The sequence below is a fragment of the Pongo abelii genome, chromosome 17 (assembly GCF_028885655.2).
Source record: "Pongo abelii isolate AG06213 chromosome 17, NHGRI_mPonAbe1-v2.0_pri, whole genome shotgun sequence".
Lineage (NCBI taxonomy): Eukaryota > Metazoa > Chordata > Mammalia > Primates > Hominidae > Pongo > Pongo abelii.
In genome coordinates this window covers 49037747-49051245 of record NC_072002.2, presented here as the reverse complement: position 1 = coordinate 49051245, position 13499 = coordinate 49037747, and the positions used below count along the sequence as shown (strand labels likewise).

General features: G+C 38.2%; 1 protein-coding gene across 24 annotated transcripts in view; it reads right to left on the bottom strand.

The window, feature by feature from the left end:
- The window catches only part of DTNA (dystrobrevin alpha), a 396061-nt gene that overhangs the window by 161893 nt on the left and 220669 nt on the right, over window positions 1-13499 (bottom strand). For 2 of the 24 annotated variants that reach the window (XM_054537806.2, XM_063716879.1), the window contains exon 2: window positions 10626-10721. The exons of the other annotated variants lie outside the window; for them this stretch is intronic. The gene's annotated coding sequence lies outside the window, so the exon portion shown is untranslated. The remainder of the gene's footprint in view (window positions 1-10625; window positions 10722-13499) is intronic. 24 annotated transcript variants of the gene reach the window in all.

The following is a 13499-nucleotide window of genomic DNA, read 5'->3' as shown; positions in this document are numbered from 1 at the left end:
AGAGTGTGTTTACCTTTGTATCTTTGAGAGTGCCTCATACGCCGTGGAAAATACTCTTTGAATGCCCAATATGGAATGTGCCCAGCCTCCTTCAGAAGTTTTATAAATTTGAGTGTTAAATTATTTTAGTTTATTTGAATCCTACATCTGATTTTAACGCGTGAAAAATATACAACGTTGTACCTTAGTCACACACTCGGACATCCTGTTCTCTTCCTTAGCTCTCCTCAGAGCAGGGTTCTGAAGGAGAGAGCAGCAATCTGCCACCTATAGGAAGGTATTAACACTTCTAGTTGCCCCTGTGCCATTTCTCACACACAGAAACACAGAATGTCTCTCTCTGTCCCTTGATTGCAGGTAAAGCAGCCATAAGAACTCAAGAAAGAAAAAACATTTTAGAGGGGAGGTTTGGCGATGACATCAGACACACTTGAGTTCAAATCTCCTTGCTGCCAGGTACTACCTGCATGTACTTGAGCAAATAACTTAAGTTTTTCTTACCCTCCATTTCCTTATTTGAGAGTGCACATAATAATTTTCCTTATATAATTCCATGAGGACTGACTGAATACGATGATTTTATAAGACATTTGGTATTATACCTATGAGTTTCTGCCATTGACATCGACATCATATTCTCTTTTCAATATGCCCTTTCCTCTTTTTTTTCTCATGACTTCTCTAGGACTCTCTTCCAGGTAATCGTGGTGGGGCTGCCTGTGTTTTCCTTCAGACATAGAGGTGCACAACTGAAAGGACCCCGGGTGTCAGAATACCCCACCCATTTTGGCCATGGTGACCATTCAGGGCTGTACACACACCCCAAGCCAGGCTTTCTCACTTACTTGCTGGGATCTTTGAATTATTAAGAAAAATCCCCTGCTGAGAAAGTGAAGCTGGTGGGGTGTGATTTGGGGGCTACTGGCAGCCATCTTACCTGCTGTTTGGGAAGCCTCTTTCCAGGAGCTAGTGAGAGGCATAAGGTTTGGTTTTGTGTTTGAGTAGGAATCACTGAAGAAAGCTAAGCAGAAACAAGCAAAGCCTAGAAACAGGGAAAGAGAACTTGGGGATGTCCTTTGGGCCTCTGGATCTAAATGAGTCTGCAGCCAACTGTACCCAAGTCCTTGTTATTTACATAAGCTGATTCCTCCTTTTTACTATTTTTTTTGAGAAAAATACTTTATTTTATAATATTCGTTGAAAAAAGTACTGGAAGGAAATATATAAAGCCCTCAACAGTTTTATCCTGGGATGAGAATAGAAATTTTAGGTGGGGAAATTTTACTTTTCATGTAAAATATTTCTGCGTTAAAAATTATTTATTTTAATTTTTTAATTTTTTTAAAACTAGTTGAAGTGGTATTTCTCAAACCTGTAACAGGAGAAGCCTATTATAATCCCCTTCTGTTCTCCTATACTGCTTTTCATAAACTAAGAAGTGGGCCTTGTTTTTTGTCCTTTCTTTGTCAAAATCATTTTTGTCCTGATTTCTTAACATATAGAAAAACTCCAATAATTATACAAAAGAAGATAAAAACCATACTATTAACATTTCAGCTGATAGTCTTCTTGCTTTTTCTATACGTAGCTGCATTCACATTGAATATGCAATTTCAAATTCTCACTTTTAACTTACTATCACAACATTGCGAAAGTAATACATATCTGCTGAAGAAAATTCAGAAAACATGGGAAAGTAAGGATAGGAAAATTAATCTATTACCCATGGACAGTCATTAAGGATATCTTGCTTTATTTCTTTCTATCATTTTTTGCCTTTCCCTCCCTCTCCCTCTTAATATTAGGATTAGATAGCAGATGGTATTTTATAAAAAGCATATCCTCTTTCACAAAACATTTTTATAAGACATTTTAGGCGCTGAGTGCAGTGGCTCACACCTGTAATCCCAACATTTTGGGAGGCCAAGGTGGGTGGATCACTTGAGGCCAGGACTTTGACACTAGTCTGACCAACATGGTGAAACCCTGTCTCTACTAACAATACAAAAATTAGTCAGGCAAGGTGGCACTTGCCTGTAATCCCAGCTACTTCGGAGGCTGAGGCAGGAGAATCGCTTGAATCTGGGAGGTGGAGGTTGCAGTGAGCCAAGATTGAGGCACTGGACTCCAGCCTGGGTGACAAAAGCAAAACTCTCTCTCTCTCAAAAAAAAAAAAAGACATTTTAAATGGTTTCCATCATGCAGATGTTCCATAATTTATTTAACTGGTTCCTCATTCTTGGGCATTTAGTTTGTTTTACAGTGAAAATTTGTTTTCACAATACTGTGAATCAATATCCTTGATTCACAAGGATATTATAATACTGGGATCAGTAACCTTGTTTATAAATTCTGGGCCAAAAATATTTCCATTTTAGACATTCCTAAAAGTAAAATTACTAGTCAATGGTCATAAGTATTTTAAGCAAATTAAAAATATTATCAAGCCAAGACAGTGGGAAAAAGGCCTTAAAAGCATTTCAGAAGTCTTCAGGACAGTCCTCCCATCACCAGCCGGCCCAGGATCACAGTAGGAAAGAATGGGTTTTGGGGCCAGGCCCAGGACCCTGCTGCCCTGTGCAGCCTCAGAAAACTGCTCCCAGCATCCCAGCTGCTAGGGCTCCAGCCTTTGCTTAAAGGGCTTCAGGTACAGCTCAGGCTGCCACTTCCGAGAGTGCAAACTGTAACCCTTGGCGGCTTCTACGTGGTGTTGAGCCTGCAGGCACACAGAATGCACAAGTGAAGGAGGCTTGGCAGCTTCCATCTAGATTCCAGAGGATGTATCAGAGGAAAGCCTGGGTGCTTGACGCAGGGTGGAGCCTCCACAAAGATATTTTCCTAGGGCAGTGCTAAGGGGAAATGTGGGGTTGGAGCCCCACACAGCGTCCTCACCAGGGCACTGCTTAGTGGAGCTGTGAGAAGGGGGTTGCTGTCCTTCAGTTGGGAAAATGGTAGAGCCACTGGCAGCTTGCATCCTGAGCCTGGAAAAGCCACAGGCACTCAACTCCAATCCATGAGAGCAGCCACTCGGTGGCAGTCTGCATAGCCATGGAGGTGGAGATGCCCTAAGTGTTGGGAGTCCATCCCTTGCACCAGTGTGCTCTGGTTTCAGGACAAGGAGTGAAGGATTATTTTGGAGCATTAAGGTTTAAGGTCAGTCCTGCTGGGTTTCAGACTTGCATGGGGCCCCTTACCCGTTTCCTTAGGCTGATTTTTCCCTTTTGGAACGGGAATGTTTACTCAATGCCTGTAGTACCATTGTTGTTGGAAGAAAATAACTTGATTTTAATCTTACAGACTCATAGGTGGGAGGACTTGCCTTGAGTCTCAGATGAGACTTTGGACTTTTGAGTGATGCTGGAATGAGGTAAGACTTTGAGGCTATGAGGAAGAGATGACTGTATTTTGCAATGTGAGAAAGACATGAAATTTGGGGGACCAGGGGAAGAATAATAGATTTGGATGTTCTGATCCCTCCAAATCTTTCTTTTTCTTTTTTTTTTAAATTATTATACTTTAAGTTCTGGGGTACATGTGCACAATGTGCAGGTTTGTTACATAGGTATACATGTGCCATGTGGGTTTGCTGCACCCCTCAACTCGTCATTTACATTAGGTATTTCTCCTAATGCTATCCCTCCCCCAGCCCCCTACTCCCCGACAGACTCTGGTGTGTGATGTTACCTCCCTGTGTCCATGTGTTCTCATTGTTCAACTACCACTTATGAGTGAGAACATGCAGTGTTTGGTTTTCTCTTCTTGTGTTACTTTGCTGAGAATGATGATTTCCAGTTTCATACATGTCCCTGAAAAGGATATGAACTCATCCTTTTTTATGGCTGTATAGTATTCCATGGTATATATGTGCTACATTTTCTTTATCCAGTCTATCATCGATGGACATTTGGGTTGGTTCCAAGACTTTGCTATTGTGAACAGTGCTGCAATAAACATACGTGTGCATGTGTTTTTATAGTAGAATGATTTATAATCCTTTAGGTATATACCCAGTAATGGGATTGTTGGGTCAAATGGTATTTCTAGTTCTAGATCCTTGAGGAATCGCCACACTGTCTTCCACAATGGTTGAACTAATTTACACTCCCACCAACAGTGTAAAAGTGTTTCTATTTCTCCACATTCTCTCCAGCATCTGTTTTTTCCTGACATTTTAATGATTGCCATTCTAACCGGTGTGAGACGGTATCTCATTGTGGTTTTGATCTGCATTTCTCTAGTGACCAGTGATGATGAGCTTTTTTTCATAAGTTTTTTGGCTGCATAAATGTCTTCTTTGGAGAAGTGTCTGTTCATATCCTTTGCCCACTTTTTGATGGGGTTGTTTGTTTTTTTCTTGTAAATTTGTTTAAGTTCTTTGTAGATTCTGGATATTAGCCCTTTGTCAGATGGATAGATTGCAAAAATCTTCTCCCATTCTGTAGGTTGCCTGTTCACTCTGTTGATAGTTTCTTTTACTGTGCAGAAGCTCTATAGTTTAATTAGATTCCATTTGTCTATTTTGGCTTTTGTTGCCATTGCTTTTGGTGTTTTAGTCATGAAGTCTTTGCCCATGCCTATGTCCTGAATGGTATTGCCTAGGTTTTCTTCTAGGGTTTTTATGGTTTTAGGTCTTACGTTTAAGTCTTTAATCCATCTTGAGTTAATTTTTGTATAAGGTGTAAAGAAGGGATCCGGTTTCAGTTTTCTGCATATGGCTAGCCAGTTTTTCCAGCACCATTTATTAAATAGGGAATCCTTTCTCATTGCTTGTTTTTGTCATGTTTATCAAAGATCAGATGGTCGTAGATGTGTGGTGTTATTTCTGAGGCCTCTGTTCTGTTCCATTGATCTATATATCTGTTTTGGTACCAGTACCATGCTGTTTTGGTTACTGTAGCCTTGTAGTATAGTTTGAAGTCAGGTAGCGTTATGCCTCCAGCTTTGTTCTTTTTGCCTAGGATCTGACCCCTCCAACTCTTATGCTGAAATGTGGGAGGCGGGCCTAGTGGGAAGTGTTTAGGGATAGATCTCTCATGAATGGCTTGGTGTTGTCTTCACTGTAATGAGAGAGTTCTTACTGTATCAATTCACACCAAGAGCTGGTTTAAAAGAGCCTGGCACCTCTCCCCTCTCTTGCCATGTGATATGCTATTTCCCTTTCACCTTGTACCATTATTACAAGCTTCCTGAGGCCCTTGCCAGGAGCAGATGCTGGCATTATGCTTTGTGTACAACCTGCAGAACTGTGAGCCAAATAAACCTATTTTCTTTATAAATTAAAAAAAATTAAAAATGATCAAACTGCTCTTCAATAAATTTGTAGTAATTCTCACTTCTACCAATAGTTTATGATAATGTTTAGTAAACACCTCTTTAGTAGCTGCACAGGATTTTTTGGCCATGAAATGACTTTAGCTATTCATTTTCCTGTTATAAGACATTATATCACACTATAAAAGACATTCTGTACATAACTCTTTGTATCCATTTAAGGTTATTGCTTCAGGTGATTTCAAAAATAAAATCTTTTATCAAAGGGCATAATTATTGTCAAGTCATTGATACATACTGATATGCCAAATTGCTTTCCAGAATCATTGTATTAATTTATATTTCACCACCAATAAAGTGTGAGAATGGCTTTCAACTTCACTAACATTACATATTACTACTATTAAAATAAAGCAATAAAAAACCAACAATAACATATCTAAGAATATTCACTCATTTGATAGGTGTCACAGTTTGATTTTATTTTTAATGTATTTGATTGAGTGAAGTTTAATATTTTTCATATAATTTTTTCTTTCTTTCTTTCTTTTCTTTTCTTTTTTTTGAGACAGAATCTTGCTGTTGTTGCCCAGGCTGGAGTGCAGTGGCACGATCTTGGCTCACTGCAACCTCCGCCTCCTGGGTTCAAGCAATTCTCCTGTCTCAGCCTCCTGAGTAGCTGGGATTATAGGCACCCACCACCATGCCCGGCTAATTTTTGTATTTTTGGTGGAGATGGGGTTTTGCTATGTTGGCCAGGCTGGTCTCGAACTCCTGACATCAGATGATCTACTTTCCTCGGCCTCCCAAATTGCTAGGATTACAGGCCTGAGCCACCGTGCCTGGCCCTATTTTTACTTTTTTTAGTTGTGAACATCTTATGTCCCTTGCCCATTTTATTGCCTTTGTATTCTCCTACATATTTTGCACAAATTATATTTAGGTTATTGACATATCATCTCACATATGTATTTCAGAGATATACAATATATAAATTATTTGCATTATGTTTCACATAATTTCCTACGATTGGATATTAAACTTTTTTTGACAAATATACTGTCTATGTATAATATATACTCCTTCTCCACACAGGGAGGCACCACTGAGCAGTGGTTAAGTACACAGGATGTGGCACTATAGTGTTTAACCTTTTAGGACTGTTGTGAAGATCAACTGATAGATAGACAGAGTTGCCGATGCTTTGCTTATGGCAAGTTCTTATCACTGTTAGCTATTACTTACATAGTTTCTTTGAATATCATTTAACCTGAAGTTTGGTTAAGAACATTTTTCTTTGAGTTGCAGTAATTTAAAATGTTAATGTTGTCAAATATAATTATTTTCCATGGTGAACTTTTAATTCTTATATTTATAAAGTCCTTTTTCTTTCATGGATCATTTAAAATTCCCATAGACATTTACTCAAAAGGAAAGAAAATATGTATCTGTTTAAACATTTTCACATGAATGTTCATAGTGGCTTTATTTGTAATAGTCAAAAACCAGGAAGAACCTCAATGTTAATCAAAGATGAATGGATAAACAATAAATAAAGTAAGAAAGATGAACACATTGTTGATACACACAATGTAGATAAGTCACAAAACAATTTTACTGAGTGAAAGAAACCAGACCAAAAAAGTATGTACTGTCTGATTCCATTTACATAAACTCTAGAAAATGCAAACTAATCTATAGTGACTGAAAATTCATTTGTGGTTGCTTGGGATGGGGGAGGGACAGGTGGGAGGCATTACCAAGGAGCTTGAGGAAATTTTTGGTGGTGATGAATATGTTCACTATCTTGATTCTAAAGAAGGCTTAGGATATGTGTGTGTGTATGTGTGTGTGTGTGTGTGTGTGTGTATATGTCAAAACCTATTAATTTGTACAATTTAAATAGTTTAGTTCATTGTCAATTATATCACAATAAAGCTCTTTTAAAATTCCTGTATATTTTCTATTAATCCTTATAATTTGATTTATAATAAGTATTTAACTCTAATTTACCTGGAATTCGTTTTGTAGTATGAATGAAAATATTTTTCCTTCCCAGTAGTATTTTACTGCATAATAATAATAATCTTTCCTGTTGCTATGCACAGTCTCATCTAGCATATATTGATACCTATGCAAGTATTTCTTTATACTCCAGGGTTCGTCTGTATTAAAACCCTTTTAAATTATAGTTCAACTTAATTGTGATTATAGCTTATAATATATTTAATAGCTAGTAAGTGACATTCTTCTTTATTTTAATATTCCTTTCCTGCCTAACCTTAACCTAATCAAAAGAATCTCAGATCTTAGCATTACTATCAGAAGATAATATTTAAACCCAAAGGATTATTTTAATACAATTTTAAATGAGAAAGGTAATAAATGTTGCAATTTGGACTTTTTTTTAACATTTTAGGAAGGAGTATAAGGAAAGGGGAGCTCAAATAGCTGCAATACTAGCTGAAGTAAGGAGCTTCACTTTAGCCAAACCGGAAAACCCTATTACTGACAATCATATGCCCCGCCTTCTTTTCTCCTGCCCAGACTTTAATCACTGGTTCTCACAGAGCATTAGCCAGGGGAAGAGTATTTTTTATGTCTTCGATAGGCAAGGAAGATAGCTAAACTCAAGGGCAATGTCAGGTAAGGGAAGGTTTTAAAGAATACAGACAGTGTGTGATACAAAGACAAACACATACCTAGGAATATACCTGGGAATTTCATAGGCAAGATAAAATTGTATATTTTTTGGGTGTTGCATGGATATGAGAAGCAGAGTAATTTTGAGGCTCATGATAATTTCCTTTGATTGGTTTTGCCTAAGTATAAGATGTCTGCCTTGTTGCCTTCTGGCTTTGTCCAGTTATTTTAAGTCTACTCATTTATATGTTAGAGGCTAGATTATTTTCTTAAGTTAAAAAGAACTGCGTCACATTTTTGGTTTTTTTTTGTTTTTCATTAGTTTCCCATGTTGGGAATTGCAATTGCAGAGTATTCCCTTCTATTCCAAAATAAACAACCTTTTAATCCAATGTGTGAGAATCAGAATGATTACTCTGGAGGAGTACAAAGAGACAATAATCAAGCAGTTAACACTTATTAAATACCTACTGTGTACATAAACTACCTTGAAAGTATGTTTAAAGGGAGAATTTAATCTGAACAATCTGAGTAAATGTAAGAGTTCTTTATTTGTAATAGCCATTTTCTAAAGGTAAATAGCTATCACTGAGACAATTTTTACTTTTAAAGGTGAAAAGGTGTTGAATGAAGCAGGATGCATTAGTAAACCAGTAAATTAAAATTTGTGCTTTGCTATCAAACCCAGTGCCTCTAGGAAAGTAATTGAGCTGGATTTCCTTCATCCTTATAAAGGAATTGATGGTGTCATCTACCTCCTAGGATTGTGGGAGATTCAAATATAACATAATTGAATATTTTGCAAACAGTAAATCACCATACAAATTTAGTTATTATGGTTGATAAAAGCTTGTTACTTCTCCAGATAATCAACTACACATAACATTTGCAGAGACTATTTCAGAGACTCTATGAATCACTAACATTATCAACGTATTCCCTAATAGTTGCAAGAAAACCATCACCATTTAAGCCATGGAGAAAAAGCCATCACAGATGGGAGTAACATAGCAGAGAACAAACCTCTAGAGAGAGATTCCCCACCCCACATCCCCAGCTCTCACACCCCAGAATCAGAGTGGTGACAGTTCTGCTGATCGTTCCACTCTCTCTTCCTTGTCCTCTTATTGGGTGGTCAGCCTGGCACACTTGCCCAGTGACATTACTGGTGAAAACCCTGTGAATTCTCAGGTCACTGATGAAGACAAAGGGAACTATAGGAGCCACCAAAGCAGATGACAACTTCTGATTACTCAGAATCCAGATGTTGCCTTTCCCTTCTCCTCTGTAGTCTCCTGTACCTCTCTAGCTTTCTCACATTTCTTCCTTCCTGAGCCATGGTATTCTCAAAGCTCCTCTGCCTCACCTGCGTCTTAACCCAAACAGCCTCATTCCCCGCTGGAAATCCAGTACAACAGAGGCATTGTTCTTTCATTGCCTGTATCTACAATGTTTAAGTATCTTTAATTCTGCTTTTATTGACTTTCTTATTTCAGTTAGATTTCAGAGCCAGCTAATTTTCCATACAATTCTTTTTGTACAGAGGATGACAATCAACTCACCCCTACCAGCCCACAATATAGGGAAAGGAGATAAGAACCCAACTTTGAACCTAACTTTGTTCTAGAGTCTGGTTGGGTTCTGCCTGGATCCACCTGCTTGACTTTGACTTTGACTTTGACTATGCCTTGGCCAGCCTCTGGCCTGATTCCCTTTTCTGGCTGCCAACCTCGCACTAGCTCCCTTAGGTTATAAAAATGTTAGGGCATTTAATTCCTAGTAAGACGGCAATGAACAAATTGACATATTATTCAAATACCAAGCTTGGAAGGGAATTTCATTTGCTCTCATTAGTACCATTAGCAGCAGTCATTCTCTGTCAGAAGGTCAGAGCCATGTAGATGAGTATATAGAACATTTCAATGAGGCCCATTCTTTGAGGTAAAAACTTCAACTGTGCCAGTCAAACTGATTGATAGTATTTGGGTAGAAGAAGAGTTTCTCCAATTTATAAGGGCATGCTCCTAAACAAAGCTTTCTTTGCACTTTATGTAAGAAAAATCCAGAGCTGCCCTAAAAATCTTGTTACTATTTCTGAGCAGTGTCGGTGTAGAATGACATAAATACCGGAAAGTCTTCTAAATCTTATTACATAATGATAATTGCTAACATTTTTGCAGGTTTACTATACGTCAGGCACTTTGTGAGCACGTTACAAGTATCATCTCTGTACATATTATCAAATTAACATAGATTAAGAGTAGGCAAGATGGCGTAGTAGTTAAGCTCACTAAATAGAGCTCTCTCTGATTAACTGTATGCTGTTTGGGGGATTACTTAACCTCTCGGGCCTTAATTTCTTCATCTGTAAAATAAAGACGGTAAAAGTACCCTGCTCATGGGGTTGTTGTGAGGATTGATGGAGCGATAATAACTACTTTTTTTTTTTTATTTTTTGAGATGAAGTCTCACTCTGTCACCCAGGCTGGAGTGCAGTGGTGCAATCTCGGGTCACTGCAACCTTCACCTCCCTGGTTCAAGCGATTCTCCTGCCTCTACCTCCCAATTAGCTGGGACTACAGACCCACACCACCATGCCTGGCTAGTTTTTGTTTTGTTTTGTTTTGTTTTTGTGTTTTTAGTAGAGACGGGGTTTCGCCATGTTGGCGCCAGACTGGTCTTAAACTCCTGACCTCAGGTGATCCACCCACCTCAGCCTCCCAAAGTACTGGGATTACAGACGTCAGCCACTGCATCCCGCCACTACTTATATTTCTTCAGTGATTTCCATGTTCTACGACTGTTCTCTGAAAAAAAAGGGTTAATTGCCTTAAATAGGTTAAACAAAAAGTACTTAGAACAGTATCTGACACTTAGAAAGTCTTCTATTTTCTTAAATCCGAGAACTCATGGAACTCTCACATGATGTTCTCCTCTCTGTCCTGCTGTATGTTCGGGTTTCCTAGTATCACGCCACATATGGAAACTAACTACATGGTCAGCACATTGCCCAAATGGCTGCTATTCTTTCCTCACTCACTCTGGCTTGTAGTTACTGCCAAAGTCCTCCTTACAGTCAGACTAATGCCCATACTCTTCAGTAATACCTTTCTCCTTTCAGTTCTTTATGACCAAGACATACTCCACCTCCTCCACCATTTTTCTGCATTTTCCACCTTCTTTTTTTTGACTGCAGTGATCATAAGGCTTTGGAAGAAATAAAACCTAACATGTTATTAGAAAACAGTGGGGGCTTTGATGCTGGAATAACGCTTCTACTGTCTTCCAACCTATAAATGAACCTGGATATACTGCCAAAAGAAAAAAATCCTTCAAAATGGGGTAAAGACTGGAGAATAATAATGTACCCAAATCATAAATTCAACTAGATGATTGCTTTTTTGACCTTTCTAAATGGTGCCTAATTATATACTTTTAAAATTCTTGTATTTTTGGAAGAAATAAAAACACTATTTGTCAAAATCAAAGAATGTTAAGATTTTAACGAAAGAGGAAGTCTCATAAATATTAAGTTTCCACCTCAGTTACATTACATCCCCAAACAAAATTGTCATGTGTCATACATTTCAACTACATACATGATGTAGTTGTGCCTACTTCCAAGAGGATGATTTATGTAAGTTGGTCCTGTTTGAAAAACTTGCATATTGTAAGATACGCTCAGTTTCCTTGGCCACAAAAATCCTGCTCCAGCATTGTATGCAGTAATTGACAATTTTCAAGGGGGCTTAAAAGATAAATTAGTTGTTCTCTACCTGACTTATTGCAAAGAGAAGCAACAGACAAAACACCTCTGGAGTCTACTCTTTTTAAATTCTACTTTGATCCCCTTAGCTCAGAACCTCCCTCATCCTTGTTCTGGATTGTGACGTTAACTTCTGTCTACACACTAGTCTATTTTCTGTGCTGCTGCCATTATTACATTTCCAGACATTTCTGATTCTCATCTCTCCCTGGTTTCCCCATACTGTTCTGTTTCTCAAGATCCTCCTTTCCCCAGCTTCCTATTGAACACTGGCTATTTCTTTAAGGTTTATCCCAGTGCTTCCTTCTCCACACAGCATTTCTCTCCCCTCCTCTGTAATATTTGCTCTGCACCATTTACTCCTTAGGATATTCCAAGGATTTCCTGAATCAAGGAACTCTGCACTACTACTATCTTTTCAATGTCAGTGTCCAACACAAATATATTCAATATAAGGTTTTTTAACAAAACAAATGAGAAAATGAATGAGCATTAAAATTCTTAAGCAAACAAAACTACAGACTACTTGAGACCAACACTTCTCTGGAAAATCTTGGACTTGCAGTCACTAGAATCAAAGGATTTCATTGATCTGTATTTCTGTAGATAAAAGGGAAACTGCACAAAGAATACTCACCTTCTTGTCCTATCTATATCATCCTAATTTAGCAGAGGTGCTTGAAATTAACCTCCGATATTAAATAAAAGACCCTATTTGTTGTGCTTAATTCTAAAGTGTCACTGTCTAATAAGATAGCACTAGACACATGTGGCTATTTCAATTACTTAGCATTAAATAAGATTTGAAATCTGTTTCATCAGTCGCACTAGCTACCTTTCAAGTGCTTAATAGCCACATGTGGCTAGTAGTTACTATATTGGACTAAGCAGATATAGAGCATTTCTAGCATCATAGAATTTTGAACAGCATTGCTCTGGAGCTCTGCCTCTCCACCACACCTAAATGTAGGTGTGGCCCAGTTATTCAGGCCCAGTTGTCCTCTGCCCATCCTTATATGAGCAGAAATTTCTTTAGAATAAATTTCAAAAAATAATAATTGGAATGTATATCCTATTTAAAATATTTTGTTATTTTCTCTCACAGTCAAGGCATTCCAGATTTTACCATTTGGTATTGAATTTCAGTGAAATTATAAAAATGTACCCTTCCCACTTGATATGAGACTTCTTATTTGCAAATCAGCAGTGAAGACAAACACATGTAGATGGGTAAAGGGATTCACAGACTTTTCTACTCTTTAACATTATTATTTTAATAATTTCATAAATTTGCATACTTATATTAACTCAGCTAGTTAGTAGCATGATTCAGGCTTTCCGATTCTTAAGCCAAGACTCTTTTTCTACACCATGTTGCCTATACATGTTCCATCTAAAGAGTTGGGAAGTCAACAGTTAGACCAGCATATAGCCATGTCTATGACTTCTTGCAGCTTTTTTTTTTTTTTCTTTTAATTGAGATGGAGTTTCACTCTTGTTGCCCAGGCCAGAGTACCATGGTGTGATCTCGGCTCACTGCAACCTCTGCCTCCTGGGTTCAAGTGATTCTCTTGCCTCAGCCTCCCAAGTAGCTGGGATTACAGGCGCCTGCTACCACGCCCAGCTAATTTTTTGTATTTTTAGGACAGATGGGGTTTCACTATGTTGGCCAGGCTGGTCTCCAACTCCTGATCTCAGGCGATCCACCCGCCTCGGCCTCCCAAATTGTTGGGATTACAGGTGTGAGCCACGGCGCCCGGCTGACTTCTTACAGCTTTATAGCTTCTAGAGAGGAAATACGAGCTCATGTGTTTTCTAC